At 46.7% G+C, this 27,773-nt stretch overlaps 1 pseudogene; it reads left to right on the top strand.

The window, feature by feature from the left end:
- Nucleotides 1–396: 396 nt before the first annotated feature.
- On the top strand, nucleotides 397–22,692 carry LOC139252337 (probable G-protein coupled receptor 139; annotated as a pseudogene).
- Nucleotides 22,693–27,773: the final 5,081 nt, after the last annotated feature.

Here is a 27,773-nt window from a genome sequence, read left to right as displayed (position 1 = left end):
CAGAGAGGTGGGTAAAAGGGGTGGGGGTCTCAGTATTGATTAAAGAAACTATTACAGCTGTGAGGAGGGATAACATTTTCGAGGGATCATCAAATGAGGCCATATGGGCCGAACTGAAAAATAAAAAAAGGGGTGATCACACTGCTGAGCATGTATTATAGACCCCCAAATAGTGGGAGGGAGATAGAAGAACAAATATGTAAGCAAATTTCTGTTAAGGTCAAAAGACCATAGGGCAGTAATAGTAGGGAATTTCTACTATCCTAATATTGATTGGGACAATTATAGTGTGAAGGATATAGAGGGTGCAGAATTTATAAAATACATTTTAGAGAGCTTTTTTAGTCAGTATGTAACAAGCCCAACACGGGGCAGTTCTGGATTTAGTTTTGAGGAATGAAGCTGGGCAGGTTGAAGTTTTATTACTGGGAGAGCACTTGGGTGCCAGTGACTATAATTCAGTCAGATTCAAGGTAGTTTTGGATAAGGATAAGGATAGAACAGGAATAAAAGTTCCAAATTGGGGAAAAGCTGACTGTACTAAGTTGAGAAGTGATATGACCATAGTGGACTGGAAACAGCTACTTGTGGGTAAATCAGTGTCGGAACAGTGGGAGGCATTCAAGGAGGAGATCCAGAGGGCTCAGGCCAAACATGTGCCCTTAAAGAAGAAGGCTGGGAGTAACAATTCTAGAGCCCCCTGGATGTCTAGGGACTTACAGGGAAGGATAAAGAAAAAAAGTGAATCATATGTCATATACCAATGGCTAAATACTATAGAATCTCTGGAGGCATATGGAAAGTACAGAGGTGAAATTAAAAAGGATATTAGGAATGCTAAGAGAGAGCATGAAAAACTATTTGCAAATAAAATCAAGGAAAATCCAAAGATGTTCTATAAATATATTGAGAGCAAGAGGATAACTAAAGAAAGGGCAGGATCTATTAGAGACCATGAGGGTAATCTGTGCATGGAGGTGGAAGATGTGAGTATGCTTCTCAATGAATATTTTGCATCTGTTTTCACAAAGGAAAGAGGCAATGTAGATACAGCTATCTAGGAGGAGTGTGAAATTCTGGATGAAATAAACATAGTGAGAGAAGAGGTATGGGGGGTTTGCAGCTTAGAACGTGGATAAGTCCCCATACCTGGATGAAATGCATTCCAGGCTGTTGAGCGAAGCAAAAGAGGAAATAGCAGAAGCCTTGACCATCATTGTCCTGTCCTCTTTGGATTCAGGTATGGTGCCAGAGGACTGGAGGACTGCTAATGCACCCTTGTTTAAGAAGGGGGAAAGGGATAGGCCGAGTAATTACAGGCCTGTCAGCCTAACCTCAGTGGTGGGAAAATTATTGGAAAAAATCCTGAAGGACAGGATAAATCTACATTTAAAAAGACAAGGATTAATCAGGGATCGTCAGCGCGGATTTGTTAAGGAAAGATCGTGCTTGACTAACCTGATAGAACTTTTCGAGGAGGTAACCAGGAGGGTCAATGAGGGTAGTGCGTACGATGCAGTGTATATGGATTTTAGCAAAGCTATTGATAAGGTCCCACATGGCAGACTGGTCACGAAGGTAAAAGTCCATGGGATCCAGGGCAAAGTGGCAAGTTGGATCCAAAATTGTCTCAGAGGTAGGAAGCAAAGGGTAGTGGTTAATGGATATTTTTGTGATTGGAAGGATGTTTCAAGTGGGGTTCCGCAGGATTCAGTACTGAGTCCCTTGCTTTTTGTGGTATACATCAATGATCTAGATTTGAATACAGGGGTATGATTAAAAAGTTTGCAGATGACACTAAAATTGTGGTTAATGACGAGGAAAGTCATGGACTGCAGGAGGATATCGATCTACTGGTCAGGTGGGCAGAGCAGTGGCAAATGGTCTGAGTTCAACACCTAATATAGGGTCTGAGTTCAACATCTGTACTAGAGGGTCTGAGTTCAACATCTGCAATAGAGGGTGCGAGTTCAACATCTGTACTAGAGGGTCTGAGTTCAACATATGTACTAGAGGGTTTGTTCAACATCTGTAATAGAGGGTCTGAGTTCAACATCTGTACTAGGGTCTGAGTTCAACATCTGTAATAGAGAGTCTGAGTTCAACATCTGTAATAGGGTCTGAGTTCAACATCTGTACTAGAGGACCTTTCAACATCTGTACTAGAGGGTCTGAGTTCAACATCTGTACTAGAGGGTCTGTTCAACATCTGTAAGAGGGTCTGAGTTCAACATCTGTAATAGAGAGTATGAGTTCAACATCTGTGATAGAGGGTCTGAGTTCAACATCTGCAACAGAGGGTCTGAGTTCAACATCTGTAATAGTCTGAGTTCAACATCTGTACTAGAGGGTCTGAGTTCAACATCTGTAACAGAGGGTCTGAGTTCAACATCTGTACCAGAGGGTCTGAGTTCAACATCTGTAAGAGGGTCTGAGTTCAACATCTGTAATAGAGAGTATGAGTTCAACATCTGTGATAGAGGGTCTGAATTCAACATCTGTAACAGAGGGTCTCAGTTCAACATCTGTAATAGGGTCTGAGTTCAACCTGTAACAGAGGGTCTGAGTTCAACATCTGTAACAGAGGGTCTGAGTTCAACATCTGTAAGAGGGTCTGAGTTCAACATCTGTAATAGAGAGTATGAGTTCAACATCTGTGATAGAGGGTCTGAGTTCAACATCTGTAACAGAGGGTCTCAGTTCAACATCTGTAATAGGGTCTGAGTTCAACCTGTAACAGAGGGTCTGAGTTCAACATCTGTAACAGAGGGTCTGAGTTCAACATCTATAACAGAGGGTCTGAGTTCAACATCTCTAATAGAAGGTCTGAGTTCAACATCTGTGATAGAGGGTCTGAGTTCAACATCTGTAACAGTGGGTCTCAGTTGAACATCTGTAATAGGGTCTGAGTTCAACCTGTAACAGAGGGTCTGAGTTCAACATCTGTAATAGAGGGTCTGAGTTCAACATCTGTACTAGAGGGTATGAGTTCAACATCTGTAATAGAGGGTATGAGTTCAACATCTGTAATAGAGGGTCTGTTTTCAACCTGTAATAGGGTCTTTCAACATCTGTAACAGAAGGTCTGAGTTCAACATCTGTGTTGAACTCAGACCCTCTATTACAGATGTTGAACTCAGACCCTCTGTTACAGATGTTGAAAGACCCTATTACAGGTTGAAAACAGACCCTCTATTACAGATGTTGAACTCATACCCTCTATTACAGATGTTGAACTCTTTAAGGAAAGGTTTTACACATTAAACGGGAGGCCACTTAGAAGTGTAGATGAACAAAGGGACCTTGGAATGCTGGTCCACAGATCCCTGAAAGTAGCAGGCCAGATGGATAAGTTCATTAAGAAGGCATACGGAGTGCTTGCCTTTATTGGCCAAGGCATAAAATACAAAAGCAGGGAGGTTATACTTAAATTGTATAATACACTGGTTAAGCTCAGCTGGAATACTGTGTGCAGTTCTGGTCGCCATATTATAGGAAGGGCATGATTGCACTAGAGAGATTGCAGAGGAGATTTACTAGGATGCTGCCTGGAATGGAGAACCTTAGCTATGGGGACAGATTGGATAGGTTGGGTTTGTTCTCCTTAGAACAAAGGAGGCTGAGGGGGAGACCTCATTGAGGTGTATAACATTATGAGGGGCCTGGACATAGTGGATAGCAAGGATCTATTTCCCTTGGTGGAGGGGTCAATTATGAGGGAGCATAGGTTTAAGGTGGTTGGTGGAAGGTTTAAAAGGGATTTGAGGGGAAGCTTCTTCATGCAGAGGGTTGTGGCGGTCTGGAACTCACTGCCTGGAAGGGTGGTGGATGCAGAAACCCTTACCACATGTAAAAGGTGCTTGGATGTACACTTGAAACATAGAAACATAGAAACATAGAAATGTACAGTGCAGAAAGAGACCTTTCCGGCCCATCGTGTCCGCGCCGGCTGACAAAGAGCCGCACAACCCTTGATCAGCAGCCCTAAAGGTTACATATAAACCTATGAATAATGACGGAACGGCAAAGAGCACTGAGCCCAACCAGTCCTCCTCTCACAACTGCGACACCCCTTATACTGAAACATTCTACACTCCACTCCAACCGGAGCCATGTGATCTCCTGGGAGAGGCAAAAGTGCCATAACCTGCAGGGTTACGGACCTAGAGCTGGTAAGTGAGATTAGACTGGATAACATCTTGTTGGCTGGCGCAGACAGTACATCATGGAATCTAATACGGCCAGAGTGGTCTTCTGGACTAGTTTCGATCACCTGGATAGATTGGAGAGGAATTTTCCCAGATTTTTTCCTCCACTTGGCGTGTGTTTTTATCTGTTTTTTGCCTCTCCCAGGATATCACGTGGCTCCGGTTGGGGTGGAGTATAAACTGTTGTGATACATGGGATATTGCAGTTGTGTGGGGTGGACTGGTTGGGCCGCATGCTCTTTATCTTTCCACCATGGTTCATTGTTCATAGGTTTATATGTAACCTTCAGGGTTTCTGACTGAGGGCCATGTGGCTCTTTGTTGGCTGGCGTGGACACAGTGGGCCAAAATGGCCTCCTTCTGCGCTGTAAATTCTATGTTTCTATGTTAGTACTGCTTTACTCAAATGCCAATTAGATAGATTTCTTACTGAACATAACATTTTGGGATATGATGGATGAGCAGTTTTAGACATTACCTGTAAAATCACCATCAGTAAAATCACCATTGGTACAATCACCATTGGTAAAATCATCGGTACAATCACCATCAGTAAAATCATCATCGGTAAAAATCACCGTCAGTAAAATCATCATCGGTAAAATCACCATCGGAAAAATCACCATTGGTAAAAATCACCATCGGTAAAATCACCATCGGTAAAATCACCATAAGTAAAATCGCCATCAGTACAATCACCATCAGTAAAATCATCATTGGTAAAAATCACCATCGGTAAAATCACCATCAGTAAAATCACTACTGGTAAAATCACCATCAGTAAAATCACCATTGGTAAAATCATCAGTAAAAATCACCATCAGTAAAATCATCATCGGTAAAAATCACCATCGGTAAAATCACCATCGGTAAAAATCACCATCGGTAAAATCACCATCGGTAAAATCACCATCAGTAAAATCATCGGTAAAATCACCATCGGTACAATCACCATTGGTAAAATCACCATTGGTAAAATCACCATCGGTACAATCACCATCGGTAAAATCACCATTGGTACAATCACCATCGGTAAAATCACCATTGGTAAAATCATCATCGGTACAATCACCATCAGTAAAAGCACCATCAGTAAAATCATCATCGGTAAAGTCAACATCAGTAAAATCACCATCGGTACAATCACCATCGGTAAAATCACCATCAGTAAAATCACTATTGGTACAATCACCATCAGTAAAATCACCACAAGTAAAATCACCATCGGTACAATCACCATCGGTAAAATCGCCATCGGTAAAATCACCATTGGTACAATCACCATCGGTAAAATCACCATTGGTAAAATCATCATCGGTACAATCACCATCAGTAAAAGCACCATCACTAAAATCATCATCGGTAAAATCACCATCAGTAAAATCACCATCGGTACAATCACCATCAGTAAAATCACCATCAGTAAAATCAGCATCGGTAAAATCACCATCAATAAAATCACCATCAGTAAAATCACCATCGGTAAAATCACCATTGATAAAATCACCACAAGTAAAATCACCATCAGTAAAATCACCATCAGTACAATCACCATCAATAAAATCATCATCGGTAAAATCACCATCAGTAAAATCACCATCGGTACAATCACCATCGGTAAAATCACCATCGGTAAAATTACCATCAATAAACATAAAAACATAGAAAATAGGTGCAGGAATAGACCATTTGGCCCTTCGAGCCTGCACCGCCATTCAATGAGTTCATGGCTGAACATGCAACTTCAGTACCCCACTCCTGCTTTCTCTCCATACCCCTTGATCCCTTTAGCCATAAAGGGCCATATCTAACTCCCTTTTCAATATATCTAACGAACTGGACTCAACATCTTTCTGTGCTAGAGAATACCACAGGTTCACAATTCTCTGAGTGAAGAAGTTTCTCCTCATCTCGGTCCTAAATGGCTTACCCCTTATCTGTAGACTGTGACCCCTGGTTCTGGACTTCCCCAACATCGGGAACATTCTTTCCTGCATCTAACCTGTCCAGTCCCGTCAGAATTTTATATGTTTCTATGCAATCAACTCTCATTCTTCTAAATTCCAGTGAATATAAGCCTAGTTGATCCAGTCTTTCTTCATATGTCAGTCCTGCCATCCCGGGAATCAGTCTGGTGAACCTCAACAGCACTCCCTCAACATCAAGAATGTCCTTCCTCAGATTAGGAGATCAAAACTGTACACAATATTCAAGGTGTGGCCTCACCAAGGCCCTGTACAACTGCAGTAAGACCTCCCTGCTCCTATACTCAATTCCTCTCGCTGTGAAGGCTAACAAACCATTTGCCTTTTTCTCCGCCTGCTGTACCTGCATGCCAACTTTCAATGACTGATGTACCATGACACCCAGGTCTCGTTGCACCTCACCTTTTCCTAATCTGTCACCATGCAGATAATATTCTGCCTTCCTGTTTTTGCCACCAAAGTGGATAACCTCACATTTATCTACATTATACTGCATCTGCCATGCATTTGCCCACTCACCTAACCTGTCCAAGTCACCCTGCAGCCGCTTAGCATTCTCCTCACAGCTTAGTGTCATCTGCAAATTTGGAGATATTACATTCAATTCCTTTGTCTAAATCATTAATGTATATTGTAAATAGCTGGGGTCCCAGCACTGAACCTTGCGGTACCCCACTAGTCACTGCCTGGCATTCTGAAAATGACCCGTTTATTCCTACTCTTTGCTTCCTGTCTGCCAACCAGTTCTCTATCCACATCAATACATTACCCCCAATACCACGTGCTTTAATTTTGCACACTAATCTCTTGTGTGGGACCTTGTCAAAAGCCTTTTGAAAGTCCAAATACACCACATCCACTGGTTCTCTCTTGTCCATTCTACTAGTTACATCCTCAAAAAATTTTAGATTGGTCAAGCATGATTTCCCTTTCACAAATCGATGCTGACTTGGACCGATCCTGTCACTGCTTTCCAAATGCGCTGCTATTACATCTTTAATAATTGATTCCAACATTTTTCCCACTACTGATGTCAGGCTAACCGGTCTATAATTCCCTGTTTTCTCTCTCCCTTCTTTTTGGGGTTACATTAGCTACCCTCCAATTCACAGGAACTGATCTAGATTTGATAGAATGTTGGAAAATGACCACCAATGCATCCACTATTTCTAGGGCCACTTCCTTAAGTACTCTGGGATGCAGACTATCAGGCCCTGGGGATTTATCAGCCTTCAATCCGATCAATTTAACTAACACAATTTCCTGACTAATAAGGATTTCCTTCAGTTCCTCCTTCTCGTTAGACCCTCGGTCCCCTAGTATTTCCGGAAGGTTATTTGTGTCTTCCTTAGTGAAGACAGAACCAAAGTATTTGTTCAATTGGTCTGCCATTTTTCAAATGTCCTGCTACTGCTTCTTTAATAATGGACTCCAACATTTTCCCAACCACAGATGTTAGGCTAACTGGTCTATAGTTTCCTGTTTTTCGTTTGCCTCCTTTTTTAAATAGGGGCATTACATTTGCAGTTTTCCAGTCTGCTGAGAACTCCCCAGAATCCAGGGAATTTTGGTAAATTACAACCAATGCATCCAATGTATCAAAAAGTAAATTATGTTATAAAACTTTGAAATTAATTTAAGTTCTATTACTTTAAAAAAAAAGTGAAGTGCTCTTTTAATTTATGTGTGGGTATCTTTGATTTTAGGGATATTCTCATTGATAGCTCAGAACTCCCATTACTATGAATGAGAATACTACATTTCCAGGTCCACGTGAACCCAGCGCTTATGATCCCGGGATGTGTGGGCCTCTGCGCTGGGTGCGCATCTCGGCCTCGGACCGCAAGTGTTCGTTCCTCTGAGACCACCACGTACTTTTGACAAAACCATTTCGATCGGAGGCATCTGCCCGCGGGAAGCCTCCGACCCCAATATTTGCCCCAATATATTGCACATCTGTGTAATATTTGTGATGTAAAGATTGTTGGGTTTGAAGTAGTTAACTGAATCTGTTTGTTCAGTGCCTGTAATTAATGCCAGTCTCCATGGGAACTAATTGTGTCACCAGAGCGTTTCCCTGCTTTAAATAAGCAATTATTTTCAACATGCGGTGTCAGTGGGAGCATCGCGTGTGGCACTGATACCGATCAACAGCTGTACAGGGAGCGAAGGAACAAATAGGAATCTGAGAGCAAAAGATTGCAACGTTACAACAATGGGCCACAATCTGAGAGCAGTAGATTATAGCAGTCCGTTCTGGGCTTTTCAGATTCTCCATGTATATTATGATTTACTACAAATAAGGGATTGGATATATTATCCGCTTGTGGGTATACAAGTAATTTATTATCCACTCCTCGCTGCTGTGGGTGTCACCGGTAAGTCCCTATATCCAGCTATAAATTCTATAATGGCTATAATTACTGTTTCTGTTATTCACTGTTGCTCTTTCTGGCAAGTCTTTATATCGAGCTAAAACTCTGGAGGGGGATATCCTGGAGGCAACATGTATTTACTGGGTCTTTTGGAGTGAGATTTAATTCACAAAGGGTCCCTGGGAATGAGACTGTATTTGCAATGTCCTTGGGGTGTGTCACTGTTGAACAGAGATCCAGAGAGAGGCAAATATTCAAACGGGACGAGAGGCAGTTCAAACACCGGAACCAGAGAGCGTACAAATATTGGCAGGGTTCCAGAGAATGTACTGATATTTATAGGGTCACTGAAAATGTACTGATATTTACAGGGGACACAGAGAAAGTACTGATATTTACAGGGGACGGAGAATGTACTGATATTTATAGGGGACACAGAGAATGTACTGATATTTACAGGGGACACAGAGAATGTACTGATATTTATAGGGGACACAGAGAATGTACTGATATTTACTGGGGACACAGAGAATGTACTGATATTTACAGGGGACACAGAGAATGTACTGATATTTATAGGGGACACAGAAAATGTACTGATATTTATTGGGGACACAGAGAATGTACTGATATTTACAGGGAACACAGAGAATGTACTGATATTTACAGGGTCCAAGAGAATGTACTGATATTTACAGGGGACAGAAAATGTAACAATATTAATGTAATAATAATTACAGACAATTACAGTACTTATAGTGATGGGGCAATAGGAGACAGTGCTAACATTTAAGGAGTGGAAAAGAAACGTCTGTAGCCCATTCTGGGGAGAGAGGTTGAACAGCCAGATGTCGTGGTCCATATCGGGACCAATGACATAGGCAGGAAGAGGGATGAGGTCCTGCAGGTAGATTTTAGGGAGCTAGGAGAGTGATTAAAAAGTAGGACCTCAAAGGTAGTAATCTCCGCGTTACTCCCGGTGCCACAAGCTAGTTGAATACAGAAATAGGAGGATAGAGCAGATGAATGCGTGGCTGGAGAGATGGTGCAGGAGGGAGGGCTTTTATTCCTGAGGCATTTTGACTGTTTCTGGGGGAAATGGGACGTACAAGCCGGACGGGTTTCACCTCAACGGAGCCGGGACCAATATCATTGTGGTGGAGTGAGGGGGAGGAGAGGTTACTAGTACCATTGGGGAGGGTTTAAACTTTCTTAGCAGGGGGATGGGAACCGGAGAATAGATTCAGTTGGGAGAGATGCAAAGCTTGAATTGGAAAGCAGCAAAGTAGAAAGTGAATTTGGAAGACAGAGGAAACAAGGGCTGGAAAATAGACAACAAGGAAGTCTGGCAGTGCTAAATGGTATATACTTCAATGCAAGGAGTACAGGGAATAAGGCAGATGAGCTGAGGGCACAGATAGACACTTGGGAGTACGATATTATAGCTATTACTGAGATATAGCTGAAAGAAGGGCAGGTATGGCAGCTCAACATTCCTGGTTACAGGGTTTTCAGACGGGATAGAGAGGGTCAAAAAAGGAGGGTGGGGGTCGCAGTATTGATTAAAGAAACGATTACAGCTGTGAGGAGGGATGATACGTTAGAGGGGTCATCAACTGAGGCCATATGGGTTGAATTGAAAAACAAAAAGGGGCGATCACACTGCTGGGAGTGTACTATAGACCCCCAAACAGTCAGAGGGAGAGAGAAGTGCAAATATGTCGGCAAATTGCTGAGAGGTGCAAAAACTAAAGAGCTGTAATAGTAGGGATTTTCAACTACCCTAATATTAACCAGGATAAAATTAGTGTGAAGGGAATAGAGGGTGCGGAATTCCTAAAATGCATTCAGAAGAACATTTTTAGGCAGTGGCCCTGAAATCCCAACCAGTACGGACCCGAGAAGGCATCGCAAAATCCGGTTTTCGACACGCCAAGCAGTTGCGCCGTTAGCCGCCGTTTCCTATCTGTCGAGTTTCTGGCTTAACAAGGACATTCCCACGGCAGAGATTGGGCTATTTGCCCATCTCTTGTTCACAAATACTGGAGTACTGAAGTGACATGATCAGCCATGACCACATTGAATGGTGGTGCAGGCTCGAAGGGCCGAACGGCCGACTCCTGCACCTGTTTTCTATGTTTCTAAATGTCCTTATAACTCTTACACCTGGTAAAAGTGGGCGCATATCCTACTTTTACCAGTGTAAGTGCTTAAAAACATATGAAAAACATCTAAAAATAAAATTTCAAAATACAAAATACTGAAGCAGTAGCAGGACATTTGGAAAAGCAAAATTCGGTCAGGCAGAGTCAGCATGGATTTATGAAGGGGAGGTCATGTTTGACAAATTTGATGCAATTCTTTGAAGATGTAACGAACAGGGTGGATACAGGGGAACCATTGGTTGTGGTGTATTTGGACTTCCAGAAGGCATTTGACAAGTTTACTGCACAAGATAAAAGTTCACGGGGTTGGGGGTAATATATTAGCATGGATAGAGGATTGGCTGACAAACAGAAAACAGAGAGCTGGGATAAATGGTTCATTCTCTGGTTGACAATCAGTAACGAGTGGGGTGTCGCAGGGATCAGTGCTGGGACCACAACTATTTACAATCTATATTAACGACTTGGAAGAAGGGACTGAGTGTAATGTAGCCAAGTTTGCTGATGATACAAAGATGGGAGGAGGGGCAATGTGTGAGGAGGACATAAAGAGTCTGCAGGAGGACATAGACACTTATGTGAATGGGCAAAAATTTGGCAGATGGAGTATAATGCTAGAAAGTGTGAGATCATGCACTTTGGCAGATAAAAATCAAAGAGCAAGTTATTATTTAAATGGAGATAGATTGCAAAGTGCTGCAGTACAGCGGGACCTGGGGGTACTTGTGCATGAAACACAAAAGGATAGTATGCAGCTACAGCAAGTGATCAGGAAGGCCGATGGAATCCTGGCCTTTATTGCAAAGGGGATGGAGTATAAAAGCAGGGAAGTCTTGTTACAGCTGTAGAGGGTATTGGTGAGGCCACACCTGGAATACTGCGTGCAGTTTTGGTTTCCATATTTACAAAAGGATATACTTGCTTTGGAGGCAGTTCAGAGAAGGTTCACTCGGTTGATCCCGGGGAGGAGGGGGTTGACTTATGAGGAAAGGTTGAGTATGTTGGGCCTCTACTCATTGGAATTCAGAAGAATGAGAGGTGATCTTATCGAAATGTATAAGATTATGAGGGGGCTTGACAAGGTGGATGCAGAGAGAATGTTTCCACTGATGGGGGAGACTAGAACTAGAGGGCATAATCTTAGAATAAGGGGCTGCCCATTTAAAACTGAGATGAGGAGAAATTTCTTCTCTCTGAGGGTTGTGGCTCTATGGAATTCGCTGCCTCAGAGTGCTTTGGAAGCTGGGACATTGAATAAATTTAAGACCGAAATAGACAGTTACTTGAGCGATGGGGAGATGAGGGGTTATGGGGAGCGGGCGGGGACGTGGAGCTGAGTCTACATGATCTTATTGAATGGCGGAGCAGGCTCGAGGGGCCTTATGGCCTATTCCTGCTCCTACTTCTTATGTTCTTATGTTATATTTATGTTAAAAATCCTGCCCACTCAGGTAATTTTATTTTAAACCATAATTAAAACTTTTTAAAAAATTGGCAAGTATTTTTTTTTTCAAAAACATTTCTATCAACTTTCATTTCTATAATGTATTTATGTGAGGTGTTTTTTAATGTTTTATGTAGTGTTTGGATATTTGGGGGTGTTTCTCATTCATAGTAATAGGAGTTTCGGACTTACGAAACCCTATTACTATGAATGTGAAAATACTTTACTGTGATTGGGTGTGTAGGCCCATGTGACTCCTGAGGTCGTCCCAACGTGAACGCGCTCCATTGCGCAAGAAGAGGAACTCTCGAGTCCTGGATCTTTGGTGAGCGTTCGAATAAAATCGCATCTTTTCTCCTATTTTTAGTCGAACGCCCGCGGGAAGAAGAAACCGAGATTTCAGGCCCAGTATGTAGCAAGCCCAACAAGGGAGGAGGCGGTTCTGGAATTAGTTTTAGGGGATGGAGTTAGACAGGTGGAAGGGGTATCAGTGGGAGAGCATTTAGGTGCTAGTGATCATAATTCAGTTAAATTTAGGGTCATTACAGACGAGGACAAAGATAAACCAGGAATAAAAGTTCTCAATTGGGGAAAAGCCAGTTTTGCTAAGCTAAGTTTTCATTTAGCCAAGGTGGACTGGAAACAGCTACTTGAAGGTAAATCAGTGTCAGAGCAGTGGGAGGCATTCAAGGAGGAGATCCTGAGGGTTCAGAGCAAGTATGTTCCCTTAAAGAAAAAGGGTGGGACTAACAAAGCAAAGAGAGAGCATAACAAAATTTAGGCAAGTAAAATCAAGGAAAACCCAAAGATATTTTATAAATGCATTAAGAGCAAGAGGATAACTAAAGAAAGAGTAGGACCTATTAGAGACCATAAAGATAACCTGTGTGTAGAGGTGGAAGACGTGGGTATGGTTATTAATGAATAATTTGCATCTATTTTCACAAAAGAGAGGGATGATGCAGACATTACTATCAGGGAGGAAGAGTGTGAAATATTAGATGAAATAAACATTTTGAGGGAGAAAGTATTAAGGGGTTTAGCAGCTTTGAAAGTGGATAAATTCCCAGGCCCGGATTAAATGTACCCCAGGCTGTTAAGAAGCAAAAGAGGAAATAGCAGAGGCTCTGACCATCATTTGCCAATCCTCACTGGGTACAGATGTGGTGCCAGAGGACTGGAGGATTGCTAACATTGTACCGTTGTTTAAAAAGGGAGAAAGGGATAGACCGAGTAATTACAGGCCAGTCAGTAGAACCTCGCTGGTGGGAAAATTAATGGAAAAAATTCTGGGGGACAGGATAAATATTAATTTCGAAAGACACGGATTAATCAAGGACAGTCAGCATGGATTTGTTAAGGGAAGGTCGTGTCTGACTAACTTGATTGAATTTTTTAAGGAGGTAACCAGGAGGGTCGATGAGGGTATTGCATTTGATGTAATGTATATAGTTTTTAGCAAAGCTTTGATAAGGTCCCACATGGTCATGAAAGTAAAAGCCCATGGGATCCAGGGCAAAGTGGCAAGTTGGATCCAAAATTGGCTCAGAGGCAGGAAGCAAAGGGTAATGGTTGATGGGTGTTTTTGTGACTGGAAGGCTGTTTCCAGTGGGGTCCCGCAGGGCTCAGTGCTGGGTCCTTTGCTTTTTGTGGTATATATCAATGATTTAGACTTGAATGTAGGGGTTGTAATTAAGAAGTTTGCAGATGATATTAAAATCGGCTGTGTGATTAATAATGAAGAAGAAAGCTGTAGGCTGCAGGAAGATATCAATGAACTGGTCAGGTGGGCAGAACAGTGGCAAATAGAATTCAATCTGGAGAAGTATGAGGTAATGCATTTGGGGAGAGCTAACAAGGCAAGGGAATACACATTAAATGGTAGGACACAGAAGTGTAGAGGAACAAAGGGACCTTGGAGTACATGTCCACAGATTCCTGAAAGTAGCAGGCCAGGTAGATAAGGTGGTTAAGACGGCATACGGAATACTTGCCTTTATTAGCCAAGGCATAGAATACAAGAGCAGGGAGGTTATGCTTGAACTGTATAAAACACTAGTTAGGCCGCAGATGGAGTACTGTGTGCAGTTCTGGTCACCACATTACAGGAAAGATGTGATTGCACTAGAGAGGGTACAGAGGAGATTTACAAGGATGTTGCCTGGACTGGAGAATTTTAGCTATGTGGAAAGATTGGATAGGCTGTGTTTGTTTTCTTTGGAACAGATGAGGCTGAGGGGAGACCTGATTGAGGTGTATAAAATTATGAGGGGCCTGGATAGAGTGGATGGGAAGGACCTATTTCCCTTAGCAGAGCGGTCAACAATGAAGAGGATAGAGGGTTAAAGTAAATGGGGGGAGGTTTAGAGGCAATCTGAGGGGAAATTTCTTCACCCAGAGGGTGGTGGGGGTCTGGAACTCACTACCTGAAAGGGTGGTAGAGGCAGAAACCCTCACCACATTTAAAGGTTACTTGGATGTGCACTTGAAGTGCCGTAACATACAGGCTACGGACCAAGAGCTGGAAAGTAGGATTAGGCTGGGTAGCTCTTTATCGATCGGCACGGACGCGATGGGCCGAAATGGCCTCCTTCCGTGCTGTAAATTTCTATGATTCTCTGATTCTAAGAAAAGGTAATAATATTTTGTGGTGATATGGAGACAGAATCAATATTAACAGAGGAGCTAGAGGCAGTACGGATGTTTACAGGTGAATTCGAGACCGTACTAATATTTAAAGTGTTACAGAGACTGTATGCATATTAACAGAGGACAAAGAAAATGTCGGTATGTTTACAGGGGATCCACAGACATTATTAGTATCGACATAGGATCCAGAGATCCAGAGGTACTAATATTGACAACTTGTATTTATATAGCGCCTTTAACATAGTAATTCAATTCCAAGGCGCTTCATAGGTGTGTTATAAAACAAAATTTGACAGCAGGTCATGAAGGTAGGTTTTAGACAGATGACCTTGGTCATAGAGCTGGTTTTAAGGAGTGCCTGAAAGGAGGAGAGAGAGGTAGGAAAGAGGATTGGTTCAGTGAGAGAATTCCACAGTTCAGCCCCTTGATGGAGCGATGGAAATCAGTGGCCAGAATTAGAGGAGTGCAGATAACTTGGGGGGATTGTGGGACTGAAGGAGATTACAGAGATAGGGAGGGGGCGAGGTCATGGAGTGATTTGAAAACAAGGATCAGAATTTGAAACATGAGGCGTTGCTTAAGCCGGAGCCAATGTAGGACAGCGAGCACTAGGGGTGATGGATGAGTGGGACTTGGTGCGAGTTAGGACACGGGCTGCCGAGTTTTGGATCACCACAGAGAGTCCTGAGACTGTACCAACACTCACAGAGGGTCCTGAGACTGTACCAACACTCACAGAGGGTCCACAGACTATACTAATATTTCCAGCGGATCCAATTTTACATGACCATTCAGCTCCAGACCTCATTACAACGTTGGTCCAAACATGGATAAAAGAGCTGAATTCCAGAGGTAAGGTGAGAGTGACTGTCCTTGACATCAAGGCAGCATTTGACCAAGTGTGGCATCAAGGAGCCCTATGATTTAGATGAGGGGATTAAATGTAGTATCTCCAAGTTTGCGGATGACACTAAGTTGGGTGGCAGTGTGAGCTGCGAGGAGGATGCTATGAGGCTGCAGAGTGACTTGGATAGGTTAGGTGAGTGGGCAAATGCATGGCAGATGAAGTATAATGTGGATAAATGTGAGGTTATCCACTTTGGTGGTAAAAACAGAGAAACAGACTATTATCTGAATGGTGACAGATTAGGAAAAGGGGAGGTGCAACGAGACCTGGGTATCATGGTACATCAGTCATTGAAGGTTGGCATGCAGGTACAGCAGGCGGTTAAGAAAGCAAATGGCATGTTGGCCTTCATAGCGAGGGGATGTGAGTACAGGGGCAGGGAGGTGTTACTACAGTTGTACAGGGCCTTGGTGAGGCCACACCTGGAGTACTGTGTACCGGTTTGGTCTCCTAACTTGAGGAAGGACATTCTTGCTATTGAGGGAGTGCAGCGAAGGTTCACCAGACTGATTCTCGGGATGGCGGGACTGACATATGAAGAAAGACTGAATCAACTGGGCTTGTGTTCACTGGAGTTCAGAAGAATGAGAGGGGATCTCAGAGAAACATTTAAAATTCTGACTGGTTTAGACAGGTTAGCTGCAGGAAGAATGTTCCCAATGTTGGGGAAGTCCAGAGCCAGGGGTCACAGTCTAAGGATAAGGGGTAAGCCATTTAGGACCGAGATGAGGAGAAACTTCTTCACCCAGAGAGTGGTGAACCTGTGGAATTCTCTACCACAGGAAGTTGTTGAGGCCAATTCACTAAATATATTCAAAAAGGAATTAGATGTAGTCCTTACTACTAAGGGGATCAAGGGGTACGGCGAGAAAGCAGGAATGGGTTACTGAGGTTGCATGTTCAGCCATGAACTCATTGAATGGCGGTGCAGGCTCGAAGGGCCGAATGGCCTACTCCTGCACATATTTTCTATGTTTCTATGTTTCTAAAACTGAAGTCAGTGGGAATCAGGGGGAAAACTCTACACTGGCTGGAGTCATACCAAGCACAAAGGAAGATGGTTGAGTTTGTTGGTGCCAATCACGTCTGGACATCGCTACAGGAGTTCCTCAGGGCAATGCCCGAGGTCCAACCATCTTCAGCTGCTTCATCAATGACCTTCCCTCCATCATCAGGTCAGAAATGGGGATGTTCGCTGATGATTGCACAGTGTTCTGTGCCATTCACAGATAATGAAGCAGTCCGTGCCCACATGTGGCAAGACCTGGAGAACATTCAGGCTTTGGTTAATAAGTGGCAAGTAACATTCGCACCACACAAGTGCCAGGCAATGACTATCTCCAACAAGACATTCAACAGCTGAATCCCCCACCATCAACTTCCTGGGGGTCACCATTAACCAGAAAATTAACTGGACCAGCCACATAAATATTGTGGCTACAAGAGCAGATCAGAGTATTCTGTAATGAGTGACCCACTTCCTCCTGACTCCCCAAGGCCTTTCCACCATCTACAAGACACAACTCAGGAGTGTGATGCAATATTTTCCACTTGCCTGGATGAGTGCAGCTCCAATAATATTCAAGAAGCTCGACACTATCCAGGACAAAGCAGCCCGCTTGATTGGCATCCCATCCACCACCTTAAACATTCACTCCCTCCACCACTGGCGCACCTTGGCTGCAGTGTGTGCCATCTACAAGATGCACTGCAGCAACTCCCAAACCCGCGACCTCTACCACCTAGAAGGACAAAGGGAGCAGGCGCATGGAACACCATCACCTCCAAGTTCCCCTCCAAGTCACACACCATCCTGACTTTGAAATATATCTATTGTGCTCCTAACACAGATGAGGCTGCACACAGGGAGGTTAAAGTATCAGTGACCTTAGTCTTTAATCGACACTCCAGAGTGAGGAACAGGCCTTAGGGGCCGGCTGAAATACATTGCTCCCAAGGAATGCTGGGATTCCTTGGGACTTCAGCGGATGAGCTCCCTGGTGGTGGAACATGGGAGTGCATGCTTTACAGATACACATCACTCCCCCCCCCCAAAGTCAAAGTGAAAACTATTTACAAGGTGAGGCGGTCGGGAGCCTTTCTTTCCCTGGTGGACCGCCTCGGTACAAATGTCTGTTCTGGTGTGTTGGTTGTGCCCTCGCTGGGTAGATGTGTTGTTGGCCCTGCAGGGCTGCTAGGTGATCCTGGCCTTGCTGGGCTGTTGGGCGTGATGGGTTCGATTTCCTGGTCCGGCGTGGTGTCGTTGATCCTTTGAGTGTGTGTTGTGGGCTCGATAAAGGTGGTGTCTGCTGTGGATTGTTCAGGGCAGTCTGTGAACCGCAGCCTCGTTTGGTCCAGGTGCTTTCTGCAAATTTGTCCATTGTCTAGTTTGACTACAAACACCCTATTCCCTTCTTTAGCTATCACTGTGCCCGCGGTCTACTTGGGACCATGTCCATAGTTTAGCACATACACAGGGTCATTCAGATCAATTTCCCGTCACACGGTGGTGTGACCATCGTTTACATTTTGTTGCTGCCTCCTGCTCTCTACCTGATCATGCAGGTTAGGGTGAACCAGCGAGAGTCTGGTTTTAAGTGTCCTTTTCATGAGTAGCTCAGCCGAGGGCAGCCTTGTGAGTGAGTGGGGTCTCGTGCGGTAGCTGAGCAGTACTCGGGACAGGTGGGTTTGAAGTGAGCCTTCTGTGACTTGTTTAAGGCTCTGTTTGATGGTTTGTACTGCCCATTGGAGGCTGGTTTAAACGGGGCCGAGGTGACATGTTTGATCCCATTGCGGGTCATGAATTCTTTAAATTTAGCACTGGTGAAACATGGCCCGTTGTCACTGACCAGTATGTCAGGCAGGCCGTGGGTGGCAAACATGGCCCTCAGGCTTTCAATAGTGGCGGTGGCGGTGCTTCCCGACATTATTTCACATGCAATCCATTTTGAATAAGCATCCACCACCACCAGGAACATTTTACCGAAAAACGGGCCCGCATAGTCGACATGGATCCTCGACCATAGTCTGAAGGTCCAGGACCACAAACTTAGTGGTGCCTCTCACGGTGCGTTGCTCAACTGAGCACATACTCTGCATTGCTGTACACAGGACTCTAAGTCAGAGTCGATACTGGGCCACCACATGTGGGATCTGGCTATCGCTTTCATCATTACTATACCCGGGTGTGTGCTGTGGAGATCCGAGATGAACGTCTCCCTGCCCTTTTTGGGTAGCACTACGCGGCTACCCCACAACAGGCAGTCTGCCTGAATGGACAGCTCGTCCTTTCGCTGCTGGAACAGCTTGATTAGCTCTTGCATTTCAACGGGGATTTTTTTCCCCCATACCCAGTTCTCACCCTTGCGCAATAACACATGTAGGGGCTCTAAAAGGGTGCTTAACCCCTGTAGGAAGTTACCAAAATAATTGAAGAGTCCTAGGAACGACCGCAGCTCCGTGGCATTCTGTGGCCTGGGCGTATTCCTGATAGCCTCTGTCTTGGCGTCTGTGGGCCGAATGCCATCCGCCGTGATCTTTCTCCCCAAAAACTCCACTTCTGTTGCCTTGAAGACGCATTTCGACCTCTTCAGCCGCAGCCCTACACGATCCAGTCACTGGAGGACCTCCTCCAGGTTTTGTAGGTGCTCAGCGGTGTCCCGACCCATGAGCAATATGTCGTCCTGAAAGACCACCGTGTGTGGTACCGACTTAAGTAGGCTCTCCATGTTTCTCTGGAAGATCGCTGCAGCTGACCGAATTCCAAACGGGCATCTGTTGGAGATGAACAGTCCCTTTTGCGTGTTGATTCAGGTGAGGCCCTTCGAAGACTCCTCCAGCTCCTGCGTCATGTAGGCCGAAGTCAGGTCGAGTTTGGTGAACATCTTGCCTCCTGCCAGCGTCGCAAATAGGTCGTCTGACTTAGGTAGCGGGTATTGGTCCTGTAGCGAGAAACGATTAATAGTTACTTTATAATCGCCGCAAATCCTGACCGTGCCATCACTTTTGAGTACTGGAACAATCGGGCTGGCCCACTCGCTGAATTCCACTGGGGATATGATGCCCTCGCGTTGCAGCCTGTCCAGCTCGATTTCCACTCTCTCCCTCATCATGTGAGGTATCGCTCGCGCCTTGTGGTGAATGGATCGTGCCTCTGGGACCAAGTGGATCCACACCTTCGTCCCAGAAAAGTTTCCAATGCCTGGCTCAAAAAGGGAAGGAAATTTGTCAAGAACCTGGGTACATGAGGCCTCATCGACATGTGATAGCGCTCGGATGTCATCCCAGTTCCAGCTCCTTCCAAGCAATGTGGGGCCATCGCCCGGGACAATCTAGAGTGGCAGTTCGTGCACCGTGCCCTCGTAGGTGACCTTGACCATGGAGCTGCCCAGGACAGTGATAAGCTCTTTGGTGTATGTTCTCAGTTTCGTGTGGATGGGGCTCAGGGCTGGTCTGAATGCCTTGTTGCACCACAGTCTCTCAAACATCTTTTTATTCATGATGGATTGGCTAGCGCCAGTGTCCAGTTCCATGGCTACGGGTAAGCCATTCAATTTTATGTTTAGCATTATCGAAAATGTGTGCACCCTGTGTACTTCAGCATCTGCCTCCTCTCTCTGAGGCTCGAAATTGTTCTGATCCACCATGGACCGATCTTCCTCTGCCACGTGGTGGTTAGTAGGTTTTGTCAAGCTTGCAGCTCATTTGCAAGCTCATTAGAGGTGCCCCATTGTTCCACAGCTCTTGCAAACAAACCCTTTGAAGTGGCATGAATAGGCTGAATGGAAGCCTCCACAACGCCAACAAGGTGTGAATTGCCTTGCATTCATCCTTTGTTGGGGACTCCGAATCACCTGGCACCTGAGGCCTGCTGGCAGTTGCAGACTCGTGGGTTCTGCCCTATACATTTCTGCTTGCAAACACAGTTCCAGTTAATTTATGAACATTGCTAGCACTTGTGTGCTGAGAGATTTATTTGGTGTTATCACTGGTGGACATAAACGCCTGTGCTATCGCAATGGCCTTACTGAGGGTCGGTGTCTCGACAGTCAAAAGTTTTCATAGGATGGTCTCGTGGCCAATGCCCAGTACAAAAAAGTCTCTGAGCATTTGCTCCAGGTAGCCATCAAACTCACATTGTCCTGCAAGTCGCCTTAGCTCGGCGACGTAGCTCGCCACTTCCTGACCTTCAGATCGCTGGCACGTGTAGAACCGATACCTCACCATCAGCATGCTCTCCCTCGGGTTAAGATGCTTCCAAACCAGTGTACACAGCTCCTTATACGACTTATCTGTGGGTTTCACCGGAGCCAGAAGATTCTTCATGAGGCTGTAGGTCGGTGCCCCGCAGACTGTGAGGAGGACTGCTCTCCTTTTTGCAGCATTTCCTTCTCCGTCCAGCTCGTTGGCTACAAAGTATTGGTCTAGCCATTCGACATAGGCTTCCCAGTCCTCACCCTCCGAGATCTTCTCCAGGATGCCCACAGTTTGCTGCATCTTTACATTGGATTCATATTCTCGTCGCCAGTTATTGTGTTCCTAACACAGATGAGGCTGCACACAGGGAGGTTAAAGTAACAGTAACCTCAGTCTTTAATAAAACACTCCAGAGTGAAGAACAGGCCTTCGGGGCTGGCTTATATACAGTGCTCCCAAGGGATGCTGTGATCCCTTGGGACTTCAGGGGATGAGCTCCCTGGTGGCGGAACACGGGAGTGCATGCTTTACAGATACACCACAATATCACCTTCCTTTCATCGTCCCTGGGTCAAAATCTTGGAATTCCCTCCTGAACAGCACTGAGAGTTCCTTCAGCACATGGACTGCAACGGTTCAAGTAGAAGACCCACCACAACCTTCCCAACGATGAGTAAGGATGGGCAATAAACACTGGCCTTGCTAGAGATGCCCATATCCCATGAATGAATACATTTGAAGTTATTAACAGATGATCTAGAGACTGTGCTAATGTTTACAGGTTTTCTAGAGATGGTACTAATATTTACACTGGGTCCCAGCATGATGTATAATATTCCTGTTATGTCCTTGCCTTACAGTTAACCTACTGACGATTGTGATCCTGACTCGGGGAAAGTGCGGTCTCTCCAAATGTGTCACTCGTTACCTGGTGGCCATGGCAGCAGCGGATCTACAGGTCGTTATCCTCGACCTGATATTGAGGCAAATTCCAGTTCGTTATTCAAGTCAGTTCCATTTTGTGATGTCCATTCCTTTGTGTAATATCCACGCCGTCCTGCTGTATGCAGCCACAGACTGCTCTGTCTGGTTCACCGTCACTTTCACCTTCCATCGATTTGTGGCCATTTGTTGCCAGAAGCTGAAAACCAAATATTGCACCGAGAGAACAGCGGCTGTGGTTCTGGGAACAGTTACTGTGCTGAGCTGTTTAAAGGATATTTTCTGGTATTTTATGTTAACGGGTAAATATTACCTCTACAACGATCCCTGGTTTTGTTATGGACGAGATGGTGTTGTTGGTTCAAGAGTCTGGGCAATAATCGAACTCCTTCATTATATTCTCACCCCTTTTGTCCCATTTGTTCTGATCCTGCTGCTCAATGTTCTCACCGTCAGACACATTTTAGTGGCCAGCAGAGCTCGCAGGAGACTCCGGGGTCCCAGCCATGGGGGGGGGTCCCAGAGACCCTGAGATGGAGAGCCGCAGGAAATCTGTCATTTTACTGTTTGTTATCTCGGGGAATTTCATCCTGTTATGGTCAACGTATATGGTGTATTCTATATGCAACCGACTGTGGTACATTAGATTTTATGCTGTATCTCTACCTCTCTATGTACAAGAGCTGGGCTTCATGCTGCAACTCCTGAGTTGCTGCACCAACACTTGTATTTATGCTGTGACCCAGACTAAGTTCAGAGAGCAGTTAAAGAATGTGATGAAATATCCCTTTAATAGAATTGTCAAATGTATTAAACAATAAGAACTGAAGATTTTTCAGCATCAGAACTGAATCCTATCTTATATTTTCACCAACCAGCTCACCCTGTGATATAGACACAGTGGGTCTGCTCTCCCCGGGGTCTGTGATACACAGTGGGCCCGGTCTGCTCTCCCCGGGGTCTGTGATACACAGTGGGCCCAGTCTGCTCTCCCCCCAGGGTCTGTGATACACAGTGGGCCCAGTCTGCTCTCCCCCAAGGGTCTGTGATACACAGTGGGCCCAGTCTGCTCTCCCCCCGGGGTCTGTGATACACAGTGGGCCCAGTCTGCTCTCCCTCCAGGGTCTGTGATACACAGTGGGCCCAGTCTGCTCTCCCCCCAGGGTCTGTGATACACAGTGGTCCCGGTCTGCTCTCTCCCCGGGGTCTGTGATACACAGTGGGCCCAGTCTGCTCTCCCCCCAGGGTCTGTGATACACAGTGGGCCCTTTCTGCTCTCCCCCCAGGGTCTGTGATACACAGTGGGCCTGGTCAGCTCTCCCCCGGGGTCTGTGATACACAGTGGGCCCGGTCTGCTCTCCCCCCGGGGCCTGTGATACACAGTGGGCCCGGTCTGCTCTCCCCGGGGTCTGTGATACACAGTGGGCCCAGTCTGCTCTTCCCCCAGGGTCTGTGATACACAGTGGGCCCGGTCTGCTCTCCCCCCAGCGTCTGTGATACACAGTGGGCCCGGTCTGCTCTCCCCCGGGGTCTGTGATACACATTGGCACAGTGGGCCCGGTCTGCTCTCCCCCCAGGGTCTGTGATACACAGTGGGCCCGTTCTGCTCTCCCCGGGGTCTGTGATACACAGTGGGCCCCGTCTACTCTCCCCGCGGTCTGTGATATACAGTGGGCGGGGGGGTGGGGGGGTCTTTATGTAGTAAAATGTGCCAAGTTGGTTTGTAGGAGTGTTATCAAACAGACTTTGACACCGAACCATGTAAGCAAATATTAAGGCAGATGATTAAAAGCTTGGTCAAAGAGGTAGGTTTTAAGAGCATCTTATCGAAGGAGAGAAAAGTAGAGAGGTGGAGAAGTTTAGGAAGAGAATTCTAGAGCTTAGGGTCTTGTCAGCTGAAGGCATGGTCACCAATGGTGGAGTGACTTGTGATATATTCTTCATGGCGAGAAAGCAGGAAGGGGGTACTGAAGTTTCATGTTCAGCCATGAACTCATTGAATGGCGGTGCAGGCTAGAAGGGCTGAATGGCCTACTCCTGCACCTATTTTCTATGTTTCTATGTTTCATACACATACGCAAGATGGCTCTACAGGAACTCGTCATGTGACCTTGTCACATGATCCTTTTATTATATGGGAGTAACTATTTGCACTGCATTTTTCTCCACATGTGTCTGTCAAGCTCTGCCCCACTCCCCCCCCCCATTGCCTCCCACCCGAACCACAGTTGCATTACAACCGTAGTCCACTAGGAGGAGCAGTAGTTCCACTAGCAGGAGCTCCACATTATATGATTAAAATCGGGGATGCGCAATGGGTCAGCATTGGAGGAGTGCAAATATCTCGGGGGGTTGTGGGGCTGGAGGAGATTACAGAGATAGGGAGGGGCGAGGCCATGGAGGGATTTTTAAACAAGGATGAAAATTTTAAAATCAAGGTGCTGTTTAACCTGGAGCCAATGTTGGTCAGCAAGCACAGGGGTGATGGGTGAGCGGGACTTGGTGCGAGCTAGGACATGGGCTGCAGAATTTTGGATCACATCTAGTTTACATAGGGTAGGATGTGGGAGGCCAGCCAGGAGTGCGTTGGAATAGTCAAGTTTGGAGGTAACAAAGGCACGGATGAGGGCTTCAGCAGCAAATGAGTTGAGGCAGGGGCAAAGTCAGGCAATGTTATGGAGATGGAAATAGGCGGTCTTAGTGCTGGTGCCGATATGTGATCGAAAGCTCAGCTTGGAGTGAAATATCACACTAGCTCAGAAGGTTGCGAACAGCCTGATTGAGCCTCAGACAGTTGCCAGGGAGGGAGATGGAGTTGGTGACCAGGGAACAGCGTTTGTGAAGGGTACCGAAGACAATGCCTTCGGTTTTCCCAATATTTAGTTGGAGGAAATTTCTGCTCATTCAGTCAACCAAGCAACCTGACAATTTATAGACAGTGGAAGGGTCGAGAGAAGTGGTAGTGAGGTCAGCGTACATGTGGAAACTAAGGCTGTGTTTTCAGATGATGTCGCCAAGGGGCAACATGTCGATGAAAACTAGGAGGGGGCCAAGGATAGATCGATATACAGACACAGTGAGGCCAGTCTGCTGCCCCATGACACAGTCACAAATGGCAGTGTTCATGTCCCATTTAAATGCAGGCGTGAGTGGATCCCATCACATTCGCTGGCTCCCTGGCTCCCTGGCTCCTTGGGTCCCTGGCTCCTTGGGTCCCTGGCTCCTTGGGTCCCTGGCTTCCTGGCTCCCTGGCTCCATGGCTTCCTGGCTTCCTGGCTTCCTGGCTCCCTAGCTTCCTGGCTCCCTGGCTCCTTGGGTCCCTGGCTCCTTGGTGCCTGGCTCCCTGGCTCCTTGGTCCCTGGCTCCCTGGCTCCCTGGCTCCCTGGCTCCCTGGCTTCCTGGCTCCCTGGCTCCTTGGGTCCCTGGCTCTCTGGCTCCTTGGCTCCTTGGTCCCTGGCTCCTTGGGTCCCTGACTCCCTGGCTCCCTGGCTCCTTGGGTCCCTGTCTCCCTGGCTCCCTGGCTCCCTGGCTCCCTGGCTCCTTAGTCCCTGGCTCCCTGGGTCCCTAGCTCCCTGGCTCCTTGGGTCCCTGGCTCCCTGGCTCCTTCGGTTCATGGCTCCCTGGCTCCCTGGCTCCTTGGCTCCTTGGCTCCTTGGTCCCTGGCTCCCTGGCTCCTTGGGTCCCTGGCTCCTTGGGTCCCTGACTCCCTGGCTCCCTGGCTCCTTGGCTCCCTGGCTCCCTGGCTCCCTGGCTCCCTGGCTCCTTAGTCCCTGGCTCCCTGGCTCCCTGGCTCCGTGGCTCCCTGGCTCCCTGGCTCCCTGGCTTCCTGGCTCCCTGGCTCCATGGCTTCCTGGCTTCCTGGCTTCCTGGCTTCCTGGCTCCCTGGATCCTTGGGTCCCTGGCTCCTTGGTGCCTGGCTCCCTGGCTCCTTGGTCCCTGGCTCCCTGGCTCCCTGGCTTCCTGGCTCCCTGGCTCCTTGGGTCCCTGGCTCCCTGGCTTCCTGGCTCCCTGGCTCCCTGGCTCCCTGGTTCCTTGGGTCCCTGGCTCCCTGGCTCCCTGGCTCCTTGGCTCCTTGGGTCCCTGGCTCCCTGGCTCCTTCGGTTTCTGGCTCCCTGACTCCCTGGCTCCCTGGCTCCTTGGCTCCTTGGTCCCTGGCTCCCTGGCTCCCTGGCTCCTTAGGTCCCTGGTTCCTTGGGTCCCTGACTCCCTGGCTCCCTGGCTCCTTGGGTCCCTGGCTCCCTGACTCACTGGCTCCCTGGCTCCCTGGCTCCTTCGGTTCCTGGCTCCCTGACTCCCTGGCTCCCTGGCTCCTTGGCTCCTTGGTCCCTGGCTCCCTGGCTCCCTGGCTCCTTGGGTCCCTGGCTCCTTGGGTCCCTGACTCCCTGGCTCCCTGGCTCCCTGGGTCCCTAGCTCCCTGGCTCCCTGGCTCCCTGGCTCCCTGGCTCCCTGGCTCCCTGGCTCCTTGGTCCCTGGCTCCCTGGCTCCCTTGCTCCCTGGCTCCTTGGGTCCCTGGCTCCCTGGCTCCCTGGCTCCGTGGCTCCCTGGCTCCCTGGGTCCCTGGCTCCCTGGGTCCCTGGCTCCTTGGGTTCCTGGCTCCCTGGCTCCTTGGGTCCCTGGTCCCTGGCTTGAAGAGATCGCAAAATCTCTGTTTAAAGAATGGACTCAGTCGAAAATATTTTGTGGACTTTATGGGTTTTTCTGAGGGTATTGTCCCTGTGATGGGCTCACCCTGCGTGATACGTGAGAAAGCTGGGGGGCTTTAATACTCCAGAGACCTCACGGCAGTTAGCTGTGACAAACGAACTGTCAGTCATCCAGTACAGGTTTGCCCACCAGTCCCAGCTAAAGGAAGGGAGCCATGAATATTGACAAAAGAGCTGTTGGCCAGGAAGGGGGGGCCACTGACAAAGCCTCTCTAATATGCAAAAGCACTTGTCACCTCCATCTCAGAAGGATAGCAGAACAATGAATCCACTAGCCTGGACAGTCAAAGAGGAGCCAGGTCTTTCCCAACACAAAGACTGAGAGAAATGCCCAGATTAAGAGCCATCAGCCCAATACACATGGGTTGGATGGCCCATCACTGACTAAGTACCCGTGCTTAGAAACAAAGGGGTTTTAAAGATTGGCGGGAAAGATAGTAGGTAGCAAGACTCCCATAAAAACAGGGGCTTTCCACTTTATTTTTAGCTTGGAGCTTGGAGCTTGTAGTGAAGCTTGTAGGTGAAGCTTGTAGCTGGCAGCTTGCAGCTTGTATCTAGAGAGAGCTCTCTCTCCCTCTCGCTCTCACTCCACCAAGGAGGAAGCCGCAGTTCCGCAGAAGAGCGATCGAAACCGGCTGCGTGTGGTGGTGAGCATGGTCGCTAGTGTCCCAAGCCAGTAGCCAGATATCCCAGGCAAGTTGGGTGAGACTAAGGGCTCAGGGTTTTCTCAGAAGTGAAGCTTTTCAGGGCTATTCTGGGGCGTGAGCTTCGACTGAGTAATTCGTTGGTAGGGGTGGGGTTAGAATCCGCCAGGGAATTACTGCATGTTACTAGGTCTCATTCCTATATTGTATGTGTGTTGTTTGTAACCTGGATTTTATTCTCCACAGAGACAGTGATTTTGTTTAGTAATGCATGTTTTGGCCAGTGTATGTTCGACCAAATAAAGTAAATACGATTTTTCCGAAACATTCCTGTCCGTGACTTATTCTATTTACACTCTGAATAAAAATCCCGGGATATAGAATTTTCGTAAGGTGGGGGCGATTCGAACCGTCGGTCTAGCAATTGGGCTAGTATTAAAACCGCTTACATCTCATGGTGACCACGGCAGGACCCGGGTAAAAGGAGTGTAAATCAGTCATAGACTGCGCTTCTGCTGAAAGATCCCAACTGGAGGAAAGGATTTCTTCATATGT

The sequence above is a fragment of the Pristiophorus japonicus genome, unplaced genomic scaffold (genome assembly GCF_044704955.1).
Source record: "Pristiophorus japonicus isolate sPriJap1 unplaced genomic scaffold, sPriJap1.hap1 HAP1_SCAFFOLD_455, whole genome shotgun sequence".
NCBI lineage: Eukaryota > Metazoa > Chordata > Chondrichthyes > Pristiophoridae > Pristiophorus > Pristiophorus japonicus.
The sequence above is the reverse complement of the archived record's forward strand: the minus strand, read 5'-3'. Positions and strand labels throughout refer to the sequence as shown.